This window comes from Lactuca serriola, chromosome 3 (assembly GCF_051521515.1).
Source record: "Lactuca serriola cultivar US96UC23 chromosome 3, Lser_US96UC23_V15, whole genome shotgun sequence".
NCBI lineage: Eukaryota > Viridiplantae > Streptophyta > Magnoliopsida > Asterales > Asteraceae > Lactuca > Lactuca serriola.
This window is the reverse complement of record NC_136410.1, coordinates 204,603,241-204,621,835: the sequence shown is the minus strand read 5'-3', so window position 1 is coordinate 204,621,835 and position 18,595 is coordinate 204,603,241. Positions and strand designations below refer to the sequence as shown.

The 18,595-nt window shown below is 34.9% G+C and overlaps 1 long non-coding RNA gene, 1 other non-coding gene and 2 pseudogenes across 4 annotated transcripts; all 4 read right to left on the bottom strand.

The window, feature by feature from the left end:
- Positions 1–190: 190 nt before the first annotated feature.
- Positions 191–682, bottom strand: LOC145093528 (pentatricopeptide repeat-containing protein At2g25580 pseudogene; annotated as a pseudogene).
- Positions 679–1,607, bottom strand: LOC145095986 (pentatricopeptide repeat-containing protein At2g34370, mitochondrial-like; annotated as a pseudogene).
- A 430-nt stretch (positions 1,608–2,037) lies between these two features.
- On the bottom strand, positions 2,038–3,078 carry LOC145093529 (uncharacterized). Of its 3 annotated transcripts, none has more exons than XR_013702906.1 (2): positions 2,534–3,078; positions 2,038–2,465 (listed from the first exon to the last, which is right to left on the bottom strand). It is a non-coding gene; the product is annotated as an uncharacterized LOC145093529 (long non-coding RNA). The 3 variants fall into 3 exon arrangements; XR_013702905.1 differs by having other exon boundaries at positions 2,558–3,078; XR_013702908.1 differs by having other exon boundaries at positions 2,590–3,078.
- Positions 3,079–18,137: 15,059 nt separating this feature from the next.
- Positions 18,138–18,244, bottom strand: LOC145096583 (small nucleolar RNA R71). The gene has a single exon (XR_013703958.1). It is a non-coding gene; the product is annotated as a small nucleolar RNA R71 (small nucleolar RNA).
- Positions 18,245–18,595: the final 351 nt, after the last annotated feature.

The following is an 18,595-nucleotide window of genomic DNA, read 5'->3' as shown; positions in this document are numbered from 1 at the left end:
TAGAACAAATAGACATCATTTATCCATACAACACTCAATGGGAAAAGAAGCAAACAATTGTAAAATGATTATTAGTGATAAAAATATGACTCCATTCAGAAAACGTTGAGATAATCGATAGATACACAGTGAACAAAACACTAAGTATTTATAGAATTACCAAAACAGATTAACTATAAAAGCTGAATTATCACCAATAATCTCCACAAGAACATACTTCATTTTTTGCATAATAAAACCTGTTTGCATCACGTGCAATTATCTCTCTTCCAACCACTTTCGAAATAATTTTGAGTGCTTTATGGCAATCAGCACAAACATGAATATTTTTATATATTAATACTCGTGCACACACTGGACTAGTCAAAAGAACTTCCACTAGATAAAGTCTTTCACTATATATTAAAAGAGATTCTTTTTTAGCTTCAGTGTTCACATCATGAACTACTGATTCAGTCTCGGCCACATACCCGACACCTATCATGTGTTGTTTTAAACGTTGAAGATGACAGTAGAACTTCTCATGATTAGGGTGAGAAGTATCACCGGCCTTATACTTATGAGTTTTGGTTTTAACACCTACAAGATTAAACTCTAACGATTTCTTTTTTTCTTTCTGTTTTCTTTTTTTGTGTGGTATCAAACCTTTCCTTGATTGTTCATCTAAACGAGAAGGCTGTCACCGTAAACCTTGATCGCTGCATGTAGTGTTGTAAGCCTTTCCTTGATTGCTAAATTCTGATGATTTTTTTTTTGTTTCCGAGCTCCAAATCACCGTAAACCCTACATTTATTCATGATATTTTCCTAAATTTCGACACTTTGCTCGATTGACATCTTTTCAATGAATTCTAATGCTTCATTCTCTGAGTGCAATAGCCCTTCTCTGATGTCTCCTACAACACTACATGCAGTGAGGACACCAACAAACATTTGATTATCAGGCTTTAATCCCACCTTTTGAACCTCCTCAATATTTCAATTGCATCTTCTCGTGGCTGTTTTTAGCAAGCCATGTTATCATGGTGTCCCAAGAAGTGAGATTTCTTTGAGGCATTTCATTAAACACCATATATGTTTCTTCCATGGAACCACATTTGGAATACATTTCCAAGATTTGGTTGTAAATATAAACATCACGATGAGATCTTAATACTGATCGTTTAAGGTATTCATGAACGTCTTTGGCTTCTTTGAATACCTGAGAATCTTCGCATTCTTTCATCAACAATAACAACCTATGCATGTCAACACATATGTTTTTCTGCTCGACTAAATTCAAACCTCCACCGCTTCCTTTAACTTTCCATCCTTGCAGAGAGCATCAAGCTCCTTAATAGTGCCCCGATATTTTGCACTACAACAATAAATTCTCCTCGAGTTTTTTAGGAAACCAAAGCTCTCGTTGTTGGCCACAGGATTTAGAATGGTACATTTTTTAAATGAAGGGCTTTGAAAGAACTACCTGAGCAATAACTGTGTGAAGTACCCCTGCATACCTTATAGATATAATTGAGATATTTCATCGTCTTGGCCTTTGCTTGAGACATGCTTTAACTGTCGAAGTTAATGGCAACACACAGGGGCGGAGCCAAAGGGGTAGCCCATATTTTTTTTCTTTCGCCCATGCAAGGAATTGGAATTGAACTTCAGAAAGAAAGAACATCTGATAAATTAAAGACTTTCTTTGACAAAGCTTGCGTTACTTTTTTGTGATATAGTATTTCCAAAAAATGTTTGTTTTCTAAACTCTTGATAAATGTTCTTTTTTGAGTATTGCATCACTTATATGGTAAAGACTCAATCGCCGGTTCAGAACCTATCCAAACAAGACCAAAATCGGAAGATAAAAGAAAAAAACAAAGGAAGATATACATTTTTGGTGAAAAATCATCTTATGACACCCTTGTATCTTAGACTCTTACTTTAAGTATTAAGTGTTGTGTATATAATTAAATTTTAAGAGAATGGAAATGGACTATGACACTATTGAGATAAAACCAAGTTGATAGTTATCGCAAGACAACATCAAGTCAAGTGTAGAGATACAAAATCATCTATTAATATCAAGTTTATAAACATATTTTGTACAGAGCATTCAAATGTACAATACCAAATCACAGAAATCAAAATTACAAGAAACAGAAATCACAAGACAGAATGTCACTGAAGCATTTATGCAAACACTTTGTGTGCATATCAATGGTTTTACTAGTATTTAATTATGTAATTTTGTATGAATGGGGAAAAGAAAATAAGAGCATCATATACCAACATTACATACGACTCGTATAACTGATGCGTACCTTATTTATGAGTTTTTACTGTTTCATTTGTGAACCTGTTAGCATCGTGAGTTTCCGATCATACAGGTAAGCGGCCATCAACCAACCTCCCCTTCGTCTGGTGAGAATAGCCACCATAAGCCCCTAAAACCACCACTGATTAGCTGCACTGTAATCACACCTGCAAATCGGAAAAAAAGAAGAAGATAAATCCTCGTTTTCTATGTGAATCCCATAAAACCCACGCACCCTTCTCCATCTCGCTCATCAAACCTGCAACTCGATTAAAGGGAAATAGGTTGAACCTCGTGTTCTTTTGTGCGCGATTGAAGGGAAAACGAGAGAGACAGCTGGTGAAATTTGAATCACAACAGAAAGAAGACAGATGAGAAATTAATCGATTGTAAAGGGGGCTTGAAGAATAAAACGGCAAAAATGTGCATATCTCGGATGATTTTGAGGGGTATCCCGGGTGGGATCCGGATCCGCCACTGGCGACGCATCAAAAAACCTTAATTTATTAAGGATGATTAGCAAACTCAAACTATGTCTTTATATAGAAAGAAAAACATTTGTGTATTTTCACATCACCTCTCTTGTGTGACCTTAGTCTTCAGAAACAAAAGAAGTTGGTGAGCTTAGTGGTAAATTGTTGGTTGTCATGTATATATTCAAAAAATGAATTCAAACCCCTTTCAATTTGTTAATTTACTTGTTATGATGCTCTGTTATAATAATTCATGTTTTCATATTCACTATATCAAAACCCTGCGACCAGAGGCTTTCTTGTGAGGTTTAAAATCAGTGATATAACAATTTTTAGAGCTCTCATAGGTCATAACACAACATCTTAAGGACATAAATTGGCTTTCAAGATTTGTAGAAAGGGAATCACTTAAACAATATTAGTTTAAAATCATGCATTGCATATTTGATATTTGAGCCCTAAAAGCTAAAAGATGATCAAGCATAGATAATCCCTTTTATGCCCTTTGAAGTTTACCAAATTGCATGATATAAGATTCTCAATAATTTATTGTTTTCACCGGGATCCCAAATAAAGAGCCATGTCAATAATTACTCAACCCAAACGAATTTTCTCCATAGTATTGAATTTGAATAGCAACAAGAATATTCATTTGTATTCTAGTGTCACTACAAATGCTACCAAAGAGTCCATCATCTCATCTTCTTCTATCCTCAATGATCAGTCCACATCATCATCAACTCCACCGGAAACTACAGCTGCAGCCACCACAGGTGGTGGTGGACAAGGACAACCATGGAGTTTTCTCAAGTTTTCTTTAGTTATAGTAGTTACTGATGGTTTTGCCACTGCTGGTTATGCCACCTATGGTGAGTGTAATGGTAAATGGTATATTACCTTATTACCCTTCCTCTGTTTTCTTTATTTTGGAATTTTGCTTATGTGTTTGAGTTCTGTAATTAACAATAACATAGATTAAATCGGGCTTTAAATTATTGTAATCGTTTTTATTTAATATGAAGTGTGTGTCGTTATAAAAATAAAAAATAAATGTTTGTGTAATATTAAAAAAAGTTATTTATTAAAATAAACTAATTAAATTAAATTAGAAAAAGAAAATAAAAAATAGCGTGTCAGGAGTGTTACCACTCCTTACCAAATGTTAAGAGTATGTGTTAAATGAAGAAAAATGAGGTGACATTCAAAAAACTGAAGTGATAAGGTGTTAGGAGTGTTATCACTCCCTTTAGCCTAATTGGCGAAATTGATCTTCAACGGTATTTTCTTATTTTCATCTTACTTTCAAGACTTTTTTTTGTGAAAAGTCTCTCTATAACAATTATTTTATTTTGGCGTTATGGAAAACAGTTTTTAAAGAGCCTTGCTAAAAAAAATTAAAAGTTGTTCTTTTTATTAAAAAAATAGTTATGATTTTTCTAAAAATTAGATAAATTTTGTATTTACGATACATTTTAATTTTTATAGGATAAAAAAGGATAATAAGTAAGAAACCCATTAATTTCCAAGTAAGGTATTACGATATTAACAAAATTGTCTAGAGTTCTTATTTTTTTATTATTTTTTAGGACAATCTCATAAGTTATAACTTTATAGCCTTTCACTGATCGAAAATTTTAAACCGACCATTGACAATAAACAAATAATAATCAATGGTAAGATCTAAACCCTAATTCATATATTGATTTGATTATTGTATGCTAGATCTAGGGTTTATGAACTTTGGATGATTATTGCATGTTCATTATACAAACTAGATCCAAAGCATTAGGGTTTGGATGTACACTAAAGGATTGATGTTTTGCTCAAAGCCCATCAATGGGTAGCCCCACATGGTCTTACACCTATGTGTCATGGGCACCCCCCCCCCCCCATGGTCTTACTTGGAATGTCATGGGTACCCCCACATGGTCTTACAACCAAGTGTCATGGGCACCCCCATGGTCTTAACCTGGAATGTCATGGGCACCCCCACATGGTCTTCTAACCAAGTGTCATGGGCACCCCCCATGGTCTTTCCTGCAAATATCACAGAAGCAACTAACATATCACATAGCATATAACCAACTAGTATATCAAATATTACTACATCAACTAGTATATCACATGTTACTACATCAACTAGTATACCATATATCACAAAATGGGCCCGCCTTGGTGCCTTTGACTCATTGGTATGGTGAGGAGACTCATCTTAGTCTCCTGAATCCAAAAGTTGCACGTCTAACAGTCCGAAACCACCCACGCTGAACAATAATACCATTAACCTTAAATTAGGGTTTAAACACAATCTTAAATGTAGAACCCAATTACCTAAGCCTAATTCCTTTTACAATGGCCCAAAAGTCTCCCCTTACTAATGGGCCCAAAGTCCATGTCCAAAACTATTAATGGGCCATATGTCCCAATAAGTCCCAACCAAAACAACTATAGCCCCAAAACAAATAAATTGGACCTTCAACCCAAAACATGACCAGACCCAAGACTAATTAAGGCCCAAAGGGCATAAAAGCCCATACGAAGCCCAAAACCCATTTGAGTGCGTACGCCCAGCGTACCACTCTAGTACGCTCAGCGTACTAATGTCTTAGTCAGCATGTGTTGCGTACATGCTGCTACGCGCAGGGTACAAGTCAGTCATGCACACAACCCCTTATACTTCATTAAGACCTTTCCAAGGGTCTTAACCCATTCATGGAGTCAAAACACTCATCAAGATTGGATTTTTATGGTATGAAAGAGCTAAGGGACCTCATATCTATTCTTCCTAAGCTCTTGAGTTGCGCAAACTCCCAAGAGATGATCCATGAACAGAAATGGTACAATGTAACAAGCCATAGCCCAATCTAATGAATAAGATAGAAAGATTAAGGCTTTATACCTCCATAAGCTCCTCAAGGTGGTCTAGAAGCAGGATCTTGAAGCTCAATACCATACCAAGCTTGCTTACTAACTTCTTCTTCTTGAATACACCCCAAAATGGCCACAAATGCACTCTTTAGGCTCAAGAACACTCTCACAAGGAAACTCTGAGGTAAAAGGGCGAAATGAGGCTATGGAGGATGATTAGGGTTTAGTCCAAGAGGCTTAAGCGTGTTTAAATAGGTGTCAAGTATGAGGATTAGGGTTTTGCCCTCTGTTGTGTACGCTTCGCGTACTTCTTGGTATTCCCAGCGTACGATACCACCCTCCGCGATCACTTATCCTTAGTACACTAAGCGTATTTATGGAGTACGCCCTGCGCACTAAGGGATCATAATGTTACATTTGTCATTTCAAGGGTTCGAATGGTAATACCTGATTTGGAGTGTTACAATATATATATATATATATATATATATATATATATATATACACACACACATGTTATTTTAGGGACTAAACTATCAAACAGGAAAAAATATATATATATAGCAAAAATCTGAAACATATAAACTTTACTATTCCTAAAGCCATTGAGAATTAATTTTACACACACACACACACACACACACACATATATATATATATATATATAATATTACAAAAAAGTTTTATGTGTTTTTTTCATTTCAATAATCAAAACTAATTCAAAATCCGAAATGATAATTCGTGTTTGATCGAAACCAGGTCAAATATTTGAACCGTATAATCCGATCCAAATTTCTATGATTGTACAATTTATTACGGGTGTGTTCCGCATACAACTTTTGGGAGCTTCTAATTTCTAACTTTCAATTAAAAAAACTTGGGAAAAAAATTTCGTTCGGCAAGAGAAGCATTTATCTTTTAGATTAAGCAAAAAGTTTCAAATTCAAAAACTACTTCAACTAATGGTTAACAAAAAACCGTTTTAGATTTTAACAAATTGACTTAAATACCTTTTAAAATACATAAATTATATCCACACTTTTTGTAATTACCTTTTATGAATATATATATATATATATATATATATATATATATATATATATATATATATATATATATATATATATATATATATATATATGTTGGTAATTTGTTATCATCAATATTATTTAAGTGTAATGGGATTATTTTGTTGACAAAAAGTGATCTTGATAAATATTAAACAAGTAAGGAAGGTGTGGAGTACACACTTGTTTAATTTTAATCAAGTTTCAAAGCACACTGTCATTTAGGGGCTAAGCCCCTAAACGAACGGGGATCCGGGGGCAGTGCCCCTGGGAGCGGGGTCCAAGGGGCGGCAGCCTTATCCAAACTTCCGTTTTTATGTCAGTTTTTATAGTTTTCAAAGAATTGACCATTGTTTGACCCTTATCCAAACTTCCGTTTTTATGTCAGTTTTTATAATTTTATGACAGTTTGAAACTGGCATATGACTGTTTTCAGACAAAGATCATAAAGTCGGTTTTGGTCTCATTTATGGGACATACGAAACAATCATCAAAACATTCTAAGTACTTGTCTCTTTGGGTCTTATCCGATTAAAGAATATTGGGAGTACCACCCAAATGCTTTAATCTGAAAGTGTTTAACACAATTCTCAAAATTCCAAGCCTTTTTATACCCCAATTTTCTAACTATATATATATATATATATATATATATATATATATATATATATATATATATATATAGTTTAACATTTATGATGTCTTTATTTGAAACAACCATGCCAACAGATTTAATTTTTTTTTAATATTTATCTAACAACTAAATATTTATTATATGAATATATAAAGTAAAATTATCTTATGTTTGACGTACTAGCTGAAAGTCTAAAACACTATTTGCGAACTTATAATGTTATGTTTGTTGAGCCACATCTAGCTTATTTTTCGAGTTTTTTTAAGTTGTCATGTTTGGTAAACTAAAAAATAAATTAAAACCTAGCTATTTAAAAAGCTACTTAGACTAGTTTTTCAAAAGTTTTTTTTTATTTCAAATATACCCTTAATTAATTATAAACAACATATTTTTCTAAATGCTCTTTTTTATCTTTTTATATATTTCAGCTAGCTTATCAGGTAGTTTTTACTAAAAAATATTTTTTATCAGCTAGCAGCTATGTTTTTAGCTAGTACATCAAACAAGCCTAAGTTGACTAATAAAAAAAACGTTTGGTAAAAACTAACTGACAAATTATGAGAAGATATAAAATGTAATTTATGGTAATGAGTTTTCTCTAAAAAAAATTAAAATGATATATTTGGAATATCATAAAAAAACTTCTGAAATAATAAATTAGATGTGGCGTGCCAAACATAACCTCAATACCATATAATAATATTGTTTTTTTTAAAACGTCCAATCACTTATGATATGTAAAAAAAAATTGAATTGGATTTTTACGAAAATCATCATTACTAATATGCATAAAAAGTTTTTATCAATTAAGAAGCTTAATCGGAACACTTTGTATTAAAATTTGGATGATTTTTAACTTTTAATAATTACAGTTTAGAAAAATCAATTTAACTATCTGTCAATATGTTGTTCAATGAATGTGCTATGTATATATAAGACGGGTGGGAGTGGCCTCGTCGTCTCCCTCGCTATGCTTATGTGGCTTCCTCGCTATCACTTCTTACCCAGCCGGTAAGCTCATGCGCCAATATTGTCTCGTCAAGTGTTTGGGGAGATGAAAGAGAAGATGGAAATGAACACGGGCGGCAACCATCTGACCATTTCATTGTTTCAGCTTTAAATATTTGTAACTTCAACTTAACAACTTGTATCTTGTTAAAGTTTATATTAATTAAATATTTAAATAAACATTTATTTGATTTAATAAAAAAAAAGTTTTTACCTTTTAAACACATCATCATTCCATATCATCAAACTATACTTAGGTGTCCACAAAAATATGACGTGTTAATGATGTAGAACATGCTACCGCATGTTACCACTCCATGTAACCTAAGAATGTTTGAGCATTTATTATATGCAAACTTCTTATGCAAAAGGATCTTGTCTTCAAATCTAAGAATGTTTGAGCATCTATTATATGCAAACTCCTTATGCAAAAGGATCTTGTCTTTCAAATGTTCATATGTGAAGGTCAAGCAAAAAAATTTCCTTTAGAGATATTTCCCTTCAAATTTATGTTAAAGTATGAATTTTATGCATAAAAGTTCATTGTTGTGAGAAAAAAATAATAGTCTTAAAAACAATTTAACAGAAAAATCTTGATTATTTAATTACAGATTATGATATAAAATCAAATAATCGAGATTTTTCAATTCAAAAAAAAAATTAAGCCTATCAAAATTTTCCCAAAATAATGGACTTTTGTGCATAAAACCTATTGAAGTAGTTAAGCATGGGTTATTGACATGGAAGCACAATAATGTTTTCCATTTGGTTTTAAAAGGTACTTCAACTAATTTTCATACCTTTGACCCCACTAAAGTGACAAATTACCTGCTAAAATTAGGTTTTCTTCATTTTATTACCGGTTACCCAGTTAGTCAACGAAAGTCATATGTGATGTGGTCTATGGAATCCAGTTGGGTTTCAGTCAGCGTACTACATAAGCTTTGTAAGGGTTAAATAATCCACTATCACTATTTCCATACCATCCGACAAACACCAACCCTTTCGACAATGTCATCCTCCTCCGAATCCTATAACACTGTCGACATTTACCGTGTTGAAGTGAATCATCCCTTCTTGTGCCGCGATCAGCTTGTCTCGAAGCTCAGAGAAGCCTGGAAGCCTAACAACCCAAATTGTCGCTTCTACAATTACGCAAATTCAATGGTAAGTTATCCTTCGTTTACAGTCGATAACTTTTAACCCTAAAGTTTTGATTTTTCTACTGCAAACCCCCCATTCTGATCGACAACCCCCCCCCCCCCCTTTACAACAAGAAAACCTTAAATTATGAACAGTAAACCCCTTTTTCTGGTGTGTGGGTTTCTTTTGTAGATATCCAACGACAATTGCAACTTCTTCCAATGGCTTGACCTAGCATTACCAAAACACTACAATGATACATTATGGAACATTAAACTTAGGATCAACGACCTTTTGGTTAGGAATGGTCAATTTATTGAGCTGCATAAGAAGGTGGAAAAGCACAAGCTTCTTAGGAACGTTGAGAAGGAACTTGCTGAAGCTAGGATCCAAGAACTATTCATTGAGATTCAAAGTATGAAAAAGATGTTGAAAAAGGTTGTTTTGATTGCTCTAGTCTGCTTGTTGTTTGTGTTTATGTGCTTTAAGTTGGTCTAGGTGATGTAGGATGTTGGGTCATGGTGTATAAGTGGTTTTTGGGTCATGGTGCATATAGGGATGCTCTTTTGGGTGATTAGGTATTTGGAAATCAAGTTAAAGTTGTGCTAAGTGATGCAGGGTGTATAGGGTTGTTTAATGGTGTAATGGTGGTATATAGAATGATGATCCCTTTGACAATTTAGTATAGACATTGGTACTTTATCCCCATTACGTATGGTCATGTAACACCTTTTGTATGGAGTAATTATATAATAGAAAGCTTGGATTTTTGTTCTATTTTAACATTGCTTTATGAGTTCCTTGATAGTATATTGCATCAATTGTTATGGTCCCCAAAGAATGCAAGTTATATGGTCCACTAATTATATAATATCATGGATGAGTTATTATATGGTCCACAAACAATTTTTTAAGTAGCATGGTCTACATAACATTTCCAGGAGGGACAAGAAACAAGGGACCATCTAATGCATAAAAAGGACACAAAGGACATTGGATCCCACAAGAGAATATATTAATAACCAAAGTGAGTGCAACCCGTTACATAACAATTCCAACATAGAATCTTTAAAAGCAAACATCCTAACATGTTTTCACTACAAATTCCAGTACAAAGCATTACATAAAAAAGCCTACATAATAAAGGACACATCCCATGCAGTTCCCATGCAAAAACTACATTAAGCTGATAGGTTTTTCTGAAGTGTTCCCATCTCCATTCTTTCCTATAACTTGGGTTGCCAATTTTTTCTTGATGATCCTTTCACTCTTTTTCCTCCTCTTAACTGGGGAAGTACAACATTACCCCTCTCCCTTGTCACTTGTGTAGTCCCACTTTCCCTAGTACCTTGTGTATCCCCACCTTCTATTCCTGCCCTACTTTCACTTGCCATTTCTGCAGTCCTTTTCTTCACATTTTCACCCATACACAAATGATAAACACTTAAATGACACATATTTATAACAAATAAAAAATAATAATAAATAAGAAGTTATATTTACCTTTGTTTTCTTAGTCCTATTAACCATACTACCATGTGTATCCCCACATTTCATTCATGTGCCACTTCCACTTGCCACTTCTACAGTCATTTTCTCCACTTTTTTAGCAAGTTATAATCACATAATATACAGTTAAATAATACATACTTAATAATGAATAAAAAAGAAATGGGAAGTGGTAATTACCTTTGTAGTCTTAGTCTTGTTAGCCTAGTTGGTAACTTCCTTGGTCTTGGCCTATCAATAGTTGGACATGTCTTCTTATTATGTCTTTCCACTTTGCACAAACCATGTGATATCTTCTTACCCTTCTTAGAAACTATATGGTCTCTACCCTTTTCACTCATATCTCTAACTCTTTTTGTTTTTGGCCTACCAAACATCCTTCTATACTTCGGGGGGTAAAGGTGGAATGTAATTTGTTTCATGCCACATCTTGCTTCCATTCATTGGACAAATTTTGTAGTGGTAGGTCTTCATATACATTGCTCTACAAAAATAAGGATCCATGTATTTCTCCACATCTCTATTAAGGTAGCTAATGGCAGCCACATAATAAACACACCCATAACCATTAAGTTGCCACATCCTGCATGAACATGTCCTCTTATCTAAATCAGCTTCATATAACTCACTTCCTGACCTAGTCTCAAACTGGTTGAGTCCACTTGGCAATACCTCCTAAAACCTTTGATTAACCTTTAACTCGTTCAACCTCAGCCTTATCTCAGGTGAAACATCACTTGACCATCCATTAAGTTTTGTTGTGAACAATTTGTGCATCATGTACATTCTCAATTCTTCAAGCATTGGGATGATAGGTTTCTTCCCGGTTTCAACTATGACCGCATTGAACTTTCACATCCTCCATTCTCCATACTAGAACAACATCTACTAACTTGATAGTAAGCTCTTGACCATGTTCTAGGGTCCTTCTCCATCAAGTAGTTACTTGCCTCTCGACTCATAAGCTCAATATCCTTCACTATTTCCTTGAAATATTGTTCTGTTGTTGTATTGCATGCAGCCCAAAACAAATTAACAAATTGTTACCCTAGAAACTTTTTACTAAAGTTGGCCACAATGTGCCTAGCACATTGCCTATTCTCAGCTTGGGGTAACAATTATTTGACAGCTTCTATAAGACCCTATACCAACATACAAGTAGTTATAAATGCATTGGGTTAATATACTTTGCAAAAGAGAAGTAATAAAATGTTTTTCTTACCTTGTGTTGGTCTGACATAAGAGTGAAACCTTGTCCCATACCAAGATTGAGATCATCACTTAACAATGACGGAAACTGTGACAACCCGAATTTTTTTTTACTTTTGAAGCCCAGTCAATCAACTCAACTGAGTGTAAAACTCATTAGTACTAAGTTCTAGCCAGGTTAAAGGTCATTCTAAGGAGTTTTGAGCCTAATATACTTAAGGAATAAGTAGTAGAAAGTGCTAGAACCACAATGTAGCAAATCGAACCCTAACCCCATCTAAATGAGTTCACGACGACAAGACCATGAGTTTACGGCCGTAAACTCATGTGGCCGTAAACTCAAGAGCATATATAAGTCATTTGGTCATTTCTAGTCATTTCTCTCATTCCTTGGCCGATTTCTTCAAATCCTCTCAAGTATCATCAAGACTTTCTTCCTAGTTCTTCAAAAGATGTAAGTATTCTTCCTAGATTTGTTGATACACCTCTTAATCTAGTATCCTTACATGATTTCATCCATGGAAATAACTCTTTTCTTATATCTTCAAGTTCCACCAAGAACACACACTAGTGTTCTTGGCCAAAACTGACCATTTCAAGCTTCTAGGTCGCAAGTACTCTTCCCTATACTTCATATCCAGTTACGACTCATGCTTGGAGACTTGAAACACACATTTTCCCAAGAACATCATGAGTTTATGGCCCAAGATCTTTCTTGGACGTAAACTCAATATTAGGGCATGTTTTAAACCTAAACCCTATAAGATGCAAAGCTAGTGACCCAGAATCCTTCCTTGATGATTGTAAGACCTTAAACTTCACTCAAATCCATAAATGGTCATGAGTTTATGGCTGTAAACTCCTTTGGGCCGTAAACTCATCAAAAGCCTCAATGAAGGTGGTCTTTCCCATCCTAGTGTACAGCAAAAGTCCCTAAAACTTCCCAAGCCTTCAAACTTGCACTTATACATGAGTGACCATGAGTTTACGGCCGTAAACTCCCTTGGGTCGTAAACCCATGGTAGTAAACTCATTCTAGTGCCATTTCACATTCCTTGTTGAATCACATGTGATCCCAATACTTGGTCAAAGTGTTTCCTAGTCCAGGAAGGTGTTTCCTTTCACATAGTTGTTTATAAACACTATATTCATGCCAATATGTGTCATTATATGTCATTTAGGACCTATTGTGCATCGGGACTTCATTCGTGGAACTTCTCATCTATACACGCATACCCGTTTGAATCACCCACATCAGGTGAGTTCATACTCCGTAATGAATCTTTTAACTGTTTTAAATGCTTTTAGAGGGGGGGGGAATACAAGTTGAACACAATGATAATTGTGTAATTATTTGTTATAAACATCTTTCAAAATGTTGCTTATGTCTTCTATAAGTGGTCAAAACATTTCAAAAGCTATTTTATAGTTATGTTGCTTTATAGTTTAACAAAACTCCGTTTTTATAGCACAAGCATAACTTAGTAGTAAAATGAGTCTTTTCAATAACAGTTCAAGTAGAATGAATACTAGTAAACTATAATGGGTATAGTTTAGGGGTTCAGTGCATACTAGATACAATACACGATAACAGAGAGAAATACTATACACTAGTACATACTATTCATACATACTACACACTATACAACAGAACATACTATACAACAGAACATACTATACGAGAAACAGGACATACTATGATACTACAACAAAATGAACATACTAAGATGCTATAGCATGGCACTATTACAGGATCTAATTATACCAATGAATCACTAACGCATTGTTCTAAACAAAAGGTGATAGTTATATTGGGCATACATGATCACATAGTTTTAATGTGGATGTTCACGGCTTGCAATTGATTGCAGAGGTTACGTGTGGGTCCTAGAATCTTTCGACAGGAAGAGCGTTTAGTATGGGATCTAGCCATCACATTATACCTTAATAATCAATTTAAGGCATTTAGTACAACAGTAGTTACTATATACAATACTACAATACTTACATTCCTCATTACTTTCGTAAAGTGACAGTACCACTTGGAAGTTAATACAAACTATTTTCGAGTCAAGATAGTTACAAACTAGGTAAAAATTACATTTTACAAACGATAAACAGAACAGTCGGGTCTAGTACATTCAGTAGAAGGGTACCATAATGCTAACCTTATGATTCTTTAATGCATACATCAAGGGATATATATAATAATAGGATCCCACATGTAATTGGATGTGTGCTTTCTGCCTTACTTCCTGTTCCTTGTTTGGTTGTGGGCTTAGAGCAGATTCACCTAGCCTATTATCTATTCGATCTTAGTTATATATATGTTTCGTATACATTAAGTCATCATAAGGGGTACCAGATGTGGGTCAGGTCATAGGACATAGATTCAATGCACAGCTTTTCTAGTTCAAATCATACTTTTCAAATCAGAAATTTGGTATTCAAAACTAGAAACTTCCCAGTAAAGGGTTTAATCCATTTTATTAAACCAGTATAAATTTAAAGGACCTTAGGTGATTAAATCTATAATACATTAGCTTATACATCATGGTTATATATCATTAATACCCAATAGGTAGTTGGATGTGTGCTTTTTGCCTTACTTCCTGTTCCTTGTTTGGTTGTGGGCTTAGGGCAGATTCACTCAGTTAACTATCTACTCGAGATTAGATTATATATAGCCAGTGTAAACTAAGTAATTATAGAAGTAATCACAGTGGTCACCATTTTGTAATAAGAAATAAGGGTTTTCTTAAAGAATTTTTGCCATCAAATATAAAGGAACTATTACAATTAACTCCATGAGTAACAAGTGAATACATCAGGGTTATATACAATAATGATCAAACAAACAATAGGAGGTGTGTTTTCTGCCTTAGGGCAGATACGCACAATCAATTGTTTGTTTACTCTGAGTCTTATATAACTTGTATCCATTTAGTACTCATAGAAAGGATTGTAGAGTAATTTTTACTTATCTATTGATTAAAGTTGGAAATATAGGACTTTCTAGAGGAACAGGCAAACTTTTCTAAACAAAACTTACAACTCACTACATCTTTCAACTGCCTTTTACAACAACTTTCCACAACATACTTACATCACTAAAATCTTATGAACTCACCAGCTTAATTGCTTATAAACTCTTTCAAGTAATTTGTATTCTCAGGAAACTAGTAGACAGGTACTCACGCTGGGAATTCAGAAGATGGAGCAGTATAGCTTCAAGTCTTGTTCTGTTATTTGCTTATGTACTCTATGTTGTGTGAACATATACTTTGTAAACACTTTCTTTATAATGATATGGTTGTTCTTTACTTGCTTAATATGATACATGTCTTGTGATACTAAACATGATGTCCTCCACCCTCGAACGTTTCCACCGTTCCGATTTTGGGGTGTTACAGAAACCATTTCTAGTTTTCCTTGTTTTCAACACATACCACTGCCCAGGCAATTGGGTATATTTGGTCCCTAGCATCTTTCCCCACAGCACATAGCAACTCACCAGTAACATACCCTTTCAAGAAGTAACCATCAATTCCAATCACCTTCCTGCACCCTTCTAACCACCCCTTCTTTACACCATCAAAACAAACATAATACTTACTAAAGTGATTAGTTCCATCTTGCATTGTAAGTACGTCCATGTTGATTGTTGAATGATATTGCCATATTTATACTTATTTTTAGGCAGTATTTAAGTACATTTTTTATTAATAAATTGATAATATGTTTAGAATAATGATACTTATGAGTTTAAATTGTTATTTTTAGTCAATACAAAGGATTTTCGAAGAAAGGGACCAAAGGTGACAAAATGGGGAACATGGGAGGCTTAGAAGACAAGAAAATAATAAATTCACGATAAGAGCTAAATTCACGACGTGGCGGTGAAGCCCACGACATGGCATGGGTGTTCCAGAAGATAAACATCGCGACGCGGAGGATTTCCTTGAAGGATACGGATTGCTTGAAGCCCACGACGTGGCGCAACCTGGCCACGACGTGGCGCGAGTTTTCAAGGATTATATAAGTTCTCCTGATTATTACGAAAAGAGAGACTTTTGGCAGAAGAAAAAGAGTTCCAAGAGACGAATAAGAACGAAAGAAAGGTTCTGGAAGAGGGTTTTCAACACCAAAAGAAGTAAAGGTTTATTTTTAGAACATGTCTTTTATTAGTTTTAACTGTGTTAGTTTAATTACTATGATGAGCAGCCGAATCTAGCTACTCTTGTTTAGCTAGATGAAGCTTTAAACTTATGAATAGTTATATGATTATGGATTGAGCTTAGTTGGTAAAAATTTGCTTGTGTTTGATTTGTATGACCTAGCATGTTAAAATTTGTTATCTAATTGCTTAATTGCATGTTCTGTGTAGCTTAGTGACCATTAAACTGCATGAACTTGTTTACCTAATAATTTAGTGAACATTGAATTGTTAGAGCTAGGATTGACCAATCTTAGTTAATAATTAGAATAAATAAAGTTTAGTCGTGCTAGAGAACGTGAATTGTGATCATAATTGCGTTTACACAACAAATCTTACATAGTATATTTACATTTATAATTAGTTATGTGTTTAATTATGTGTGAACATACATGGTTTGACATGAATTAGTTAAGTATTGGTAAGATAGAACTAAATTACTAATATAATTAAAAACCAACTTAGTAATCCGTAATTGTTAGCTAGCTATAAGGGAGAAGTGGATTCAAACTAAACAAGAGTGTGTTTTTATTTATTGAATTTGATTTAAGTTCATCTGATCTTGTAAAACCAGATAAAACCCCTTATTAAATTTGTTAAATAAATTAGGTTAATTTAATAGTAAGTAAATTAATTAGAACACCGTTCCCTGTGATCGACACCCGACTTACCCAAGCTATACTGTAATCTGACTAGGTACACTGCCTATAAGTGCATAGATAGTTAAGTTTGTTAGGTTATAAATATTAAAATTAGTGGGTACTTTTGTGCACATCAAGTTTTTGGCGTCGTTGCCGGGGAACGACTTAGTTGTTAGGTTATTTATTTGCATTAAATTAATCGATCCTTCTTGTGGAGTCAAAGCCACAAAAAGTTAATTTTTCAGCAAAATAAATAAATAAAAATAATAATAAAAAAAAATTGTTAATCACAGAGTCCACGACGTGGTCAGATACTTGCCACGACGTGGACAGACAAGTTTTTTAAAAATTTTAGTTTGTAGTTAGTTTTTCTTATTTTAGTTCAGTTTTACGTTTTAGTATAGCAAGTTGCAGGAGTTCATGACCAGAAGCTCAAACACACACTTGGTGCCACCACTGGAAGACCCCGAGTCTGCACTTCACAAGAAAAAGACGCCCTTGCAAGAATTAAAGTCAGCCTTCTCTAGGAAATCAGGAAGGAAGACAGGAGAGTCAAGTTCATCAGCGAAGCACAAGAGCAATCTTGAGCATTTGGATCATACACCCGTGCAAACCGAGTCCGAATACGATACCGAGCCAGAATTTGAAGAACACACAAGTAAACCCGAGAACGAGCCAAAGAACGAGATGGCAGCAATTGAAGAAATGTCCATGGGAGCATACAAGAAGCGGATCCGAGAAGATATGGGTCCTGGTTTAGTCCAACCCGCAATTCCTGCCACTGCCACATTCGAGCTGAAGGGACACATATTGACAGCACTGAAGGACATCCCATTTTTCGGGAAGGATCATGAGGATGCTTTTAAGCATCTAGACGAAGTCAACGACATTGCGGATTACTTTAATGTCCCAAATGTCACCAGAAATACAGTCTTGCTTAGGATGCTTCCCATCACTTTCAAAGGAGCTGCTAAAGAGTGGTTAAAAGCACTCCCACCGGGTACAATCACCACTTGGGCTCAAATGCGTAAGCAATTCCTGGACCAGTTCTGCCCGCCATCCAAGATAGCCAAACTCAAGAAGGCGATAGCCAACTTTGAGCAACAACCGGGGGAGTCACTATATGAAGCATGGGAGCGGTACAAGGGCTTACTCAGAAATTGCCCTCAACATGACCTAAATGTGCAGCAAGAGATGTCAATCTTTTATGATGGGGTCAATGTGATGACAAGACAACTCCTTGATTCTCAAGGACCGTTGACAAAGAAAAATCCAAGGGAGGTCAAGGAGCTAATTGAAGAATTCGCGAAACACTCCCGCGAATACCATAACCCGAGGCAAGACGGAAGCAAAGGCGGTGGAGGGGCCCAAACGGAAGAAATTGTAGCTGTCATGGCCATGCTAAATAACATGGATCGCCGGATAACACAAATGGACCAGTCGATACATGCCATAAGAGTGAGGTGCGAGCGATGCAGCGGTCCACACTTGACCAAGGACTGCAATATGGATGAGTTTGGGAACAGAAG